The 12465-nt window shown below is 44.3% G+C and overlaps 1 protein-coding gene across 1 annotated transcript in view; it reads left to right on the forward strand.

The window, feature by feature from the left end:
* Positions 1 to 5944: 5944 nt before the first annotated feature.
* The window catches only part of Smad4 (SMAD family member 4), a 51283-nt gene continuing 44762 nt past the window's right edge, over positions 5945 to 12465 (forward strand). The window contains exon 1 of the mRNA XM_052201448.1: positions 5945 to 6273. The gene's annotated coding sequence lies outside the window, so the exon portion shown is untranslated. The remainder of the gene's footprint in view (positions 6274 to 12465) is intronic.

The following is a 12465-nucleotide window of genomic DNA, read 5'->3' on the forward strand; positions in this document are numbered from 1 at the left end:
TTCCACGCGGTGGGTAGTTCCCTTTGCTCCCTCTTCAGTCTGCTGACACTATCAGGACTGTCTCCTTCCTCACAGAGGGACTGGAGTCTGTGGTTCTCTCTCATGGGAGAGGACTGTTCCTAGGAGGTGGAGGACCCCTTAAGGGACAGCAGGGGCACAACACTTTAAAGCCTCGGTCTGCACAGGTCAGGGATGTGGATGGAAAGAGAGGTGACATACCCAGGAAAGCCCTGCTTGGCTCTCTGCGAGTCCTTTGGGACAGTGGTCTTCAAAATGACTTCCTTGCTTGCCTCATAAAAGAAATTTGAGAAACTATGTTTCTTGTCCTTTTAGAGGTCATATCTAAAATGTTTCACTTTGACTTTAATGATGCTAAGCTTTATTATTTCTATCACATTATAAGTATTGGCATTTTAAAATAAGATTGTTACGTCATTCCTCAAGTATATCCAGGGGATCTGAATAGAATAACCCCTCTATCATCCATTAAAAAAATACACGAACAAGCTTTCCTTTAAAAGAAATTTTATATCATTCGCTGGTCTCTGAGCATGTCTTTCCGTTACACTTGTTTCTGAGCATTTTAGTGTAATATTTCAGGCTGGAAAGGTTTTTTTTTTTTTTAATTGACTCACCTATATTTCTCTTTGATTTGAAAACATCTTTATAAAATGGAGTCTCGGAGTCTTTTAAGGTTAAGAAAACCATTGTCCTCTTTGTTAGTGTTGCTGTTTCTTTCTTGAGACAGGGTCTCTCGATGTAGCCCAGGCTGATCTGGAACTCCTACAGATCAGGATGGCCTCAAACTCATAGAGACCCAACTACCTCTGGCTTCCAAATGCTGGGATAACAGACATGAGCCATCGTGCCCAGCAGGAAAATCCATCTTGACTGCATAACGAGTACAATGTATATTGGTCACTTTTCTGTTGCTGTGATGAAAAGCAACTTATGGAAGAAAGATTATGTTTGGGCTTACAGTTCCAGGAGAGAGCCTATGCTGGGGTAGGCGTGGCAGCAGGTACCAGAGCAGGAAGCTTAGAGATCACACCTTTAGCCCCACTGAGGAAGCAGAGTAGACTGGAAGTGGGTGAGCTACAAGCTCTCAAAGCATGCCCACTGTGACATCCTTCCTCTAGCAAGGCTGCAGCAGCTAAAGGTTTCATAGCCTCCCTCAATAGACAGCACCATAGCATAGACTGAGTTCTCAGATACACGAACTGTGCGGGACATTTATCATTCAAATCACCACTAATACCTAATTGATACAAGCAATATAAGATACTATATAAAAACAAAGCAACATGGTCTTTCTGTATAACCCAGCAGTAGCTATGTAGCTCAAGATGGCCTTGAGTTTACAATACTCCTGACTCAACCTCCTAAAGTCTGGGATTACAGGCATCTGCTACCATGCATGGTAAACAAATTTAGGCATAGGCAGAGTGTAGAGTTACTGGAAAGGTTGCTCAGTGAGGACACTTGCCACCAAGCCCAACAGCCCGAGCTGACCTTGACCTCTACACTCATGCAATGGTGTGAGCATGCAGGTCCTTGAAACATACTTGGAACATACGTGGCAAGCACTACAGCCAAGTAGGCGACTTCCCTTAAGGGGCTTAAGCCCTTGTTTATACCAATAAACCTTTACCTTTTTTAGAGGTGCCATGGGAAAGGGAAAAGCAAGGTGACAGCAGGGTTAAGGTTGGGGATACAGCTTGGTGATAAAGTGTTCACCTAGCATCTACAGAGCTAGGCCCATGGTGGGCCTCATTGAAAAGATGACTTCTGTCCAAGGGTAGTAAGGAGTTTGAGTGCAGGACTCTGGGGAAATGGGTACCAGGCAGAGGACACAGCCTGTGCAGAGGGAGCAAGTGGGGCGTCTCCTACCCTGAAGATTGGACAGACTGACAGGTGAGCGAAAGGTGAGCTGGGGGAGGCCATGGAGGGGCAGTGCTCAACTTAAAACTCTTCCAAGTAAGGAGAGCTTCACTCTGAACAAAATGAGGAACGTTAATAAAGAACTGAGTTGAGGCTTTGTTATTTATTTATTTTGGCACTGAGGATCAAACGTAAGATCTTGTGTATGGCAGGCAAGTGCTTTACCCCGGAGCTGCGTGCGTAGAAGCAGCCTTTACTTATTCCCTTTGTGACAGAATCTCACTATTTAGCTCAGGCTGGACTTAGTCTCTGCAGCCTTCTGATTGGTGCGATTACCTGGGGTATGCCACCATGCCTGACTGGTGGTGATGTGTTTCTGTTATGCTGGAAATGGGAAGGCACAGAATGCAGCCTGACTCAGGCATGAGGTCATCGTGTGGGGAAGAATAATGCTTAGTTTATGACCTGTGAAGTTTGAGATGTGGCAGATACCCAAAGTCCGGGATTCAGATAAAAGGGCTGAGCTGATATAAATTTGATGCTTGTCATCGTGAGATGATATCATATATCTCTAATGGGACTCAAAGTCAAGAGACTGGATGAGATCACTGAGAAAATATGTATAGATTTAAAAAAAAAAACCAGGAGATTTAAGGATTGAGCCTGGGGCCACTCAGTTAAAAGGTTCTAGAGAAGAGGTGGAGCCAGCAAAATGGCAGGGACAAAGAGACCAGGAAAACCAATAGGCTCAAACAAACAAACAAACAAACAAACAAACAAACATCCAAAACAGCTCTCTACCCAGTGATTACCTGTGTCAGCTGTCATAAAAACAGTGTATCAGGATGGGATCTAACCATTGCATTTAGCAAAATGAAGCTCTTTTATTTTATTTTATTTTTTTTTTTGGATTTGGTTTTTTGAGACAGGGTTTCTCTGTGTAGCCCTGGCTGTCCTGGAACTCACTCTGTAGACCAGCCTGGCCTCGAACTCAGAAATCCGCCTGCCTCTGCCTCCCAGAGTGCTGGGATTACAGGCGTGCGCCACCACTGCTAGGCGAAGCTCATTATTAACCTTTCCAAAAGTCGTTTAGCTAGAGTGTTAAGTTGTAAAGCATGATGGGAGGAGCTGAGGAGGGGGTGGAGGAGCTGCCTCTTCAGCTGAAAAGTGAGAGCACGGCACATCTATGACTTCATGTGTGCAGTCATATGTGTGTGTTTACATGTCTGCAGATGTATTGTATGTCTATATGTGAATAAATTTGTGAACATATATGTGGAATCTTGGTGACTTTCCTCAGGTACTATTTATTTATTTATTTATTTATTTATTTATTTATTTAGAGAAAAGGCCTGTCACTGGGACCTGGGGTTCAATAATTAGGTTAGTTTTGCTGGCCAGTGAGCCCTAGGGATATTTTTGTCCCCCACTTCCTAGCGGTAGATTACAAGAAGGTCCAGCTATGCCTGGCTTTTATGTGGGTGCTGGGCTCTCAGGCTTATCCCTAGCTCACATGTGTTGGTCTCAACACATTACATCCCTTGTTTTGGGACTTTATAGAGCCAGTATTATACGCTAAGTATGCCACTACTGGATGGGGGAACTAAAAATGAAGTTTTATCTTATGGAACACTCTTGCAGAAGTTTCTCAAATGGGGCAGAGAAAAGGCTTTGTAGGAGTGGAGAAGTAACAGCTGTTGGTAGGCGTACGGAATGACCGGTGGAGAGGGAACAGGGGTGTCACAGAAAAGAGGAAACAGTGGTGTGTGGGGCTGTGGACCTGGTGAGAAGGGTTGGGACCGCCTTCAGGGCAGAGCTAGCTTCAGCCAGTGTGTGAGCAGTTCCTCAGAATTAAGACATTCCTTCTAGGAGGGAGGAGGCTTATGAGATGGTAAAATAAAGGTCACATGTCTGGGAAAGTGGAAACTTGGATGGATTATTTGCTTTTTGAAAAAAATTAAAATATAGTTACATCATTTTTCCTTCCCTTTTTCCTTTCAACTGTTCTCACATGCCCTTTCTTTGTTCCTCTAAAATTCATAGCTACTTTTTATATATACATACACACATATATATACATATATATATACACACATATAAATTAAACATATACATATACATTATACATATATATATGTATAGATTATATATGTAATATGCATACCTAAATAATAAATAACATATATACCTAAATAAACAAATATAACTTGATCAGTCCATTTAGTTATTTACTTGAATGTATATGATTTCAGGACTGATCACTTAGTATTGATAACCACTTAAGAGACTCATCCCTGGGGAAGACACAGTATAAGGAGCTCATGGTAGACAATACACTTTCCACTGCTTGGGAGATGGAGAGAAGCAGTGTCCCAGGAGATAGTCAAGTTCCCAGAGCACAAGGTCCTCATCCCACATGGCCTACACTTCCTAGTGTGCACGCCCTGAGGTCCTTTCCCCTTCGTAAGTGCAATCAGTGCTTTGCTTTAGGTCCTGTATGATTCCCTGTATGTCATTATGTCACATAAGACCATAGCCATGCCAGGTGTTAGTGGTCCCCACTCTAAGGAGGCAGAGGCGGGAGGATCACTTGAGGTCAGGACTTTGGGGTCAGTTTTGGTAACATCTCTTTAAATGAGAAGCAACGATGTGGCTGGGGAGGTAGACCAGTTGGTGAAATAGTATCACTCAGCATGAGGATCTGGGTTCAATGCTTAGCACTCCATTAAAACTCCATGTGCATTGGCACATGTCTGGAATCCTAGCATGGGTGTGTGTGTGTGTGGGGGGGGGGGTGTATGGAGGGTGGGGAGGGGAGGCAGAGATAAGAGGAGTCCTAGAGCTCACTAGACAATTAGTCTAGCCAAATCTCTGAGCTCCAGGTTCAGTGAGAGACCCTATCTCAAAACAATACTGTGGAGTTTGACAGAGGAAGACACCTGATGTTGGTTTCTGACCTTCACACATCCATGCACACACCACACACCAGGTAGGAATACACACACACACACACACACACACACACACACACACACACACACAGAGGAGTTCTGAGAGTGAGAGAGAAAAACATCATAATGATATAACCTTGCTATAACTCCTATCTTAGCTGGCTCTGAAGAAGCAAGCTACCATACTGCGAGCTTCTTGGGGAGCAGTGTTTCTCAATCTTCCTGCTGCTGCAAACCTTTAACAGTGTGTCTCATGCTGTGGTGACTCCCCACCCTCACCACAGAATTCTTTTTGTTGTTACTTTATAACTGTAATTTTGCTGTTATGAATCCTAATGTAAATATCTAATATGCATGATATCTGATGTGACCCCTGTGAAAAGGTGGGTCGGCCCTCAAAGGAGTCTGTGACCCATAGATTGAGGACTACTGCTGTGGAGTACCTGGGAAGGCCTCTAGCTGACAGGCAGCAAGGGACAGACTCGTTTTGAAAGGTGTGAAGTTCTGAAACTGAGTTTTACATCCCAGCCTGCACAACCTATTTTGCAGGTGTACAGTAAGCAAGTCTTGAAGGTCGCCTTCAACTCGAAATTCCCGCCCCTGTTTCCACTGCTCACGTTTGGCCACGCCGGCCAAGGCCCTGGAATGTGTGACTCCTTGATTGTCGCGCGCGCCTCCGAGTTTAACCTTTGGAGCCGGTGTGATGAAAGGGACTGAGACTTGCTCCCCCCACCCCCACCGCTCCAAAGTAAACTGCTACAAATGCCCGCACACGGTACGGCCGGGTCCACCAAGGTCTTCAAAAGCTAACCCCACCCGGCAGGCCTGCCCATCACTCATGCCGAGCTGTCCCACGATGCTTGGGTATTGGACGGCCCCGGCGAAAAGGCGACTCCCTGCCGGCGCCGCTGCGCGCACTCAGCCCGGGCCGCGGGACTGCCCGCGGGCGCCTGCGCACTGGGACCCTCCCTGCTCTGGGCGGGAGGCGGGGGCAGCCGGGAGAAAGGAGCGCTGCGGGGGGAGGGATGGGGGGTGGGAAGAAAAGGGCCAAACCCTAAAATACCCGGATGTGGTCTCCGCGCGCGCATGCTCAGTGTCCTTCCGACAAGTTGGCAGCAACAACACGGCCCTGGTCGTCGTCGCCGCTGCGGTAACGGAGCGGCTCGGGTGGCGGAGCCCGTGTTCGCGCCCGCCCGCCCGCCCGCCGTCCTCGGGAGGCCCTTCCCGCGCCGCGCTCCGCGGCCGTCCCCAGGGGCGGGAGCGCGTGACTGGAGCCGGCGCCCGCGAGCGAGGCCCCCCGCGGCGGGGCGGCTCCGGAGCTCCAGCGGCCCGGCCGGCGCGGTCCGCGGCGCGGCGGAGAGAGGGGCCGCCTGGGCCGGACGCCGCAGGCGGGGCCCGCGAAGCGACGGCGAGGCGCGGCGCGGCGCGGCGTGGAGCCCAGGTAACGCGCGGTCCTCCCCTGCCCGGGCCTGGGTGCCCGCTCTTCCCCGCCCCGGGGCGGGCTCCCGCGGCGGCCGGCGCGAGCGTGGGCCCAGCGGGGGCTCGGGTGGGTCGCCCCAGTGCGCCCCGGCCCCGCGTGCCCGCGCGTAGGTCCCGGGCCTCAACTCCTCTCACAGTTATGCGCTCCCGCCGTCCCGGGAACTCGGGCGCCGGTCCGGTCCGCGCCGCCGTTCTTTGTTGTTCGGAAGGAGTTTGGCCGCGGCCCGGGCCGTCGCGTCGGACCGGCCCGAGTGCGTTCGGCCGGAGGTGCCCCGGGTCGGTCCTCGTGCCTCCCCCTCAACCCCCCAGCAAGTGTTTGTTTTCTCTTTGTCCCCACTTTCTCTTCCTGGTTGTGTGCTCTGAGTTTACGTTTGTAGCTTTGATTTGTTTACTTTTTTGGGTATTGTGGGTGATGGCGGCATGCGGGAAACATTCTTAGCGCCTAACTGAACCACCCTCCCCTAATAAAACGTGTCTCCTAATAAAAGGCGTAGTTTATTTTATTGTTAGGGCTACATGCATGGAGCGTGAAATTGGTGGAGGGCGGAGGGCGTTGGCTTCAGCACCCCAAACTGCTGTTATGATTTCTCAAGCCAGATTTTCAAAGACAAGGGCGTGTTTAGTTAACTTGAAAGGTTCCTTTGCCAGGGGTTTTAAAAAGCCCAGTTTATTGATAGCTCCTCCCCACTGCCCCACCCCACAAAACCCGGAGTAAACATTTTAAAATTCAGGTAATTCATTTTAAAATTTAAAAGTGCCTTCAGTTTTTTGATAACTTGAGGTGGGATTGACACTTACTTTAGAAATAAAGTAACAAGAAAAAGAGAAGAGTTATTTTAAGCACCCTGAATTCGTGTTCTGCAGGCTTGTAATCTCGCTTAATTTTTTAACAATCGTTGAAGTTTGCCAGATTTAGCATCCTTTCCTCTCAGTAGCAGCTTGATTCTTTGAACGTCTTAAAAAACAGGTTCAGGACTTTCTGCTGACACAAACCATGTGGAATCTTAACTGAAAGTAAAGAAATCTATAAATTCCACAATTAGATTTCAAGCACTACATTTGAATAGTTTTTATTATAGATTTTTACAAATTTGCCTTGCATTCAGGACATGAAGCACTTGCAGTTGAAATGTATGTAGCATAGGATATTCAGAGAAGTAAGTTTTCCCTACTGTAGACTGTCTCTTGGATATATCTGATAGGATTAATACATGTTATTTAGAGTGTAAATGATTGCTTTAATATTTTTTAAAATGCAATTTCTCCCTAATGATTTGTTCAGTATACTATTGTTAGTCTATAGGGCGTCCTGCCCCTCTCTTCAATTCCTGACTACCCCTGTCTCTCAGCTTCTCAGGTGCAGGAATACAAATTGCTACATGGTGCTCATACACTCATGATTGTGTTTTCTTCAGTGAGCTTGTTACAAACATGCACAGAGGCAGACTAATACCCATGACCTGAAGCAGCTTCATACCGGACGTGATGCATTATGTAGGCTTAAATTGCTGGAATCCAAAGAGAATTGACATAACTTTTTTTTTTTGTGTGACTGTTGTAAGACAGGTGGCTTTTTTCTTTGCTTTCTAGGCTTTTGAGTGAGTATGCATTAAAGAGATATTACATATTTTTGTTTTTGAAGAAGTAGTTGACTTTTTGGATTAAATGCTTCCACTGTAAATCTTAAATTGGGAAGAATTAAACTTGTGTTTACAGAATTAAGGAAAATTTGTGCTAAGTAAGTCAGTGCAGTAATTTGGAATATGTTTTATAAGGACCTGAACTTTCCTGATGGCTTTGCTCTTAAAATAGTTCTGCTTATACAAGGTGTCCAGATGCTTTCTTTAAGGTCACTTCCATTTATGCTACATGTTAATTCAAGTATTTCTGTTTGTGAGTTTTGTCTCTGGATTTTCTGCTTCTCTCTCTCTCTCTCTCTCTCTCTCTCTCACACACACACACACACACACACACACACACACACACACTGGGGTATTAATAGTGGAGGATTAAAATAATTTATGCAGACCAATCCCTCCCATTCAATCTCAATTAGAACCTGTTTTTTTTTTTCCCCTCTGATTGAACCAGAGTTAGAATAACATTGGCACACACTATTCTAATTGAGCTGTGCATAGCTGGGGCCTGTACCAGGGCAGTTAACTCTGCAATTTGCAGAGTTGGTTAAATCTAAAGTGCATACTTGGGCTTCTTTAAAATTTGATCTCCTGATGAGAGCATAATCCTTTTTTTGATGAGATATTACCTATTTCAGTTCTATTTTATCCCCCATCTAGTTGATGCCTAGGTTTTTGGTTTTCTTTTCATTTTTCATTCACCCAGAATGAATGTCTCTTTATAAACATCTTGTAATAGCGGTTTCAGTGCTTCCTTGTATGGTTGGATTCCTCCCTTGCCACCTTAAAGCCATGAGGAAGACTGGCTCAGGTGATCTCAGTTATGTATGCAACTAACCTGACTAAATCTGTGCTAAATGAAAGCTAAAGTCAGAGCGGAATGTCACATTGAGTGCTGCTTTCTCAAATTATTTAATTCTTTTCCCTCATCTGCTGATTAAGATCCACTTAAGGTAGACATTCAGATAACTGATAAATATATATAGATAGCATGCATATGAGCTACTTTTGTTATGATACTATAAGCATCATAATATTCTCAGCTCATGCTGATGAGTCACATTTAGAGTTGTTGGATTTTTTCCCCCTTTATTTTAATATGTGTAATTTTGGTAATGGAAAATTTGGCTGAATACCAGCGTCTCAGAAACAAGATATTTTAGATTGTGTCACCTTGACACTACTACATGATGTAGCTGGCATCCAGGAAAATTTATTTGGAATATGAAATTGAGGACTAGGATAGCTAAAGATGAGGACAATGCTTACTTAGGTAAAACTAGACTGCTCGATGCTCAGGTGGGTGCTTAGATTGCTAAGGTTCATAGGTCACAGACACTATAGACAACTGTCTTGTGTTAATCAGTTTGATGTTGATTCTTTTTCAACACAACTGCATTTTATTATTTATATTTTAAATAGGATTTGTTTTCCCAGTTTATAAAACTTGTTACCATATGGGGTTTATTTTTTATCTGCTCTAGCCCCCCTGGTGCTAGGGCTAGAACTTAGGTCCTCATGAATGCCAGGCAAGTTCTGCCTCAGAGCTGCGGCCTTGCAGCTCTTTCTACTGCAGTCTTCACTCCCAGGGTCTAGGAGCGGTGATTTCAGTCTTGTTTGAACATTGAGATTTCTTGGAGAGCTTTACAAAACATTGATGCCTGACTCCTACCTGTAGAAATTGTGATTTAGTTGGATTGGGCTGTGAAACCACAGTAGTTGAGCCTTAGGGTCTTCATCTTCTAAGCTGGTTGTTTTACATTATTTTCTTTTCTTTCTCTCTCTCTCTCTCTCTCTCTCTCTCTCTCTCTCTCTCTCTCTCTCTCTCTCTCTCTCTCTCTCTCTCATTTGTTTAGGGGACAGGGTCCTATGATGTAGATGTGGCTGGCCTTGAACTTTGGGCAGTGCTGTCATCTCTGCCTACTAAATAATGTGATAACAGGCCTGTGATATCTTGCTCAGTTCAGCTCTACATTCTTGTTAATGCAGTGATATATTCATGCAGAAGGTAACCATTGCAACTCTGATTTAGTGAGCCCTTCTTCCTCTCTTACCTATCCCCCCCACTTCCTGGCCCCCTTACTTTATTTTCAAATTATTTGTACTTTTCTTTTTTCTTTTTTTTTTTTTCCTGAGACAGGGTTTCTCTATATAGCCCTGGCTGTCCTGGAACTCACTCTGTAGACTAGTCTCACCTCGAACTCAGAAATTTGTCTGCCTCTGCCTCCCAGAGTGCTCGGATTACAGGAGTGCGCCACCACCGCCCGGCTGTTTGTATTGTTTAGTAACAAAAAATTTAGGACACTTTTCTTATGATCATGAGATTGGTCTCTAGATTAACATTTAAACTCCCAATGGAATTTGGTTTCTTTTTTTAAAAAAAAATCCAATGTAGATGGATGTTTTGCCTGCTTGTATTATTTCACCATTTGTGTACTTGGTATGGGGGTGGAGCAAGGAGAGGGGGCTGTGGGTCCCCTGAAATTGGAGTTACAGATGGTGGTGAGCCACTACGTAGGCTCTGGGATTTGAATCCATGTCCTGGAAGAACAACTAGTGCTTTTTAACCTTTGAGTCATATCTCCAGCTCCTTATTAATTTTTAGCTACACATATGTGTGTGTGTCTTTTGCAGGTGACTAAGGAGGCCACGTGCCCAAGGTGGGTGCTGGGAACCAAACTCCAGTGTCTGCAGAAGAAACAGTGTGCGCTCCTGTTCAGTCCGTTCTTCTTTCAGCTCTGGAATTTGGTTGTGTTAAGGGATTAGTCTGCTTGGAAGTGATAACGTTTTCTAAGCATGACTTCACTGGCCTTTTAGAAGGAAGTCACATTCATTAACCCTGTACAGTCGGGGTTTGATTTATGTGTTGTAAGAAAGTTGCTCAGCGAGCCTAACTGGTTGGCACCTCTTTAGGGAGATAGATCCTCTGGGTGTATGGGGTTTTTTTTGGGTTTTTTTGTTTGTTTGTTTTGTTTTTAAAGTTTTCATAGTGATTAAAGTTAGGGCCTTACCTATGGTTAGACTAGCGCTGTGCCACAGAGTTACTACCCCTCTTCTTGTTGTTCAACCTGAAGTCAGGGCAGAGTGCTGGTCTATAAAGTTATCTCTCTTGGCTTTGGAAGAACGATTTATACAATATAACTGTTTTTGTCCTGTAACTCCATCACCTATGCACATGTGCGCCTGCACACACTTCAGAATGGGAGTGGGCTGGAAGAAGCATAGCTTCACTATTGGATAAAGCCCCCTTGATTGTGAAGGTTTGGTTATTCATACTACTTATTCTTATTTCTTTATTTCTTTACTCTTTATACCTTCTGATCATCAGTACATTCCAGTGTTTTGTTCAGAACTTACCAAATTCTAATTTACATGTTTTGAATGCATCTTTTATTATTAAACAGAAAGGACTTCTGATAAATAATTGCTCTTCTAGTAAGGTATGATTTTTGTAAATATAGATGAATGTATACAGCTTGAACTTTCTCAGGTTAAGTATGTGTATATATGTGTGCTTGTGCCTGTGTGTTTGTGAGTGTTTATGGATATTTTGCCACAAGTCCTTGAATTTCAGATCATCTTCCCTCGGCCTCTTGAATAATGGGATTACATATTTGTGCCCACACCTGCCTTCAAAATATATTCATAAATGTAGAACTGAATTAAGGGTATTTATACCCTTAGTCACTGATAACTACTGACTAATCCCAGAGAAGTTAGTTAATAGGTGGACAGTCATTGTGTCAGTTGAATCATTTGGTGGAAGGATGACAGAACTAGTGCTTAATTAGCCAACTGATGCCAGGAGTTGTTAGCCTAATCCACATAGTGAGTTCTAAGACAGCCTGGGCTATGGTTTGACCCTGTGTCAAAACAGCAAATGAACAAACAAGTAAAATATCCTGTAAAGAGATAGTTTAGCATTTGGAAATCTGAGTAACTCCATGAACTTGTGTTTCCCTAGTTACTAGTTCCCAAGGTTATAAATCTGTCCAGAATAAGATATGGAGATTCATTTTCATGAGGCACCGAATGCATCTAATGATGTAGACCCTATGTAGATCACCTCATGTGGTGGTGCAGTCTTTACTCCATCATTAGAGGTAGAGACAAGAGGATCTCTTGAGTTCCAAGCCAGCCAAGGCTTCACAGTGAAATGGTTCTTCAAAACAAACCAAAAAACAAAAGTGGTAAAGTTTTAGTTGAAAGAATAATTGTATGTGTGTAGTTACTGAAATGATGTTGGTAATTATTCTTAAAAGCCTCTTTGTTATTACTCTTAAATTCGGTGTATTTATTTGTGGTGTTATAATTTGTTTTGCTGTGTTTTTGGTGGTGTGTGAAGAGAAGCCTGTGAATTAGATCAGTGCTTTGTAGAACTGACAGCTCTTCAGGTTGGGCCCTTTAAGGTAGGCTTTAGGACCTGCTGGAGCTACTTGGAGCTTCTGTGGAATTCTGATCCAGCCCTCGTCCAGTTGTCAGGCATTAAAATACAACATGATTTTCAATCTTTTAAA

The sequence above is a fragment of the Apodemus sylvaticus genome, chromosome 13 (assembly GCF_947179515.1).
Source record: "Apodemus sylvaticus chromosome 13, mApoSyl1.1, whole genome shotgun sequence".
NCBI lineage: Eukaryota > Metazoa > Chordata > Mammalia > Rodentia > Muridae > Apodemus > Apodemus sylvaticus.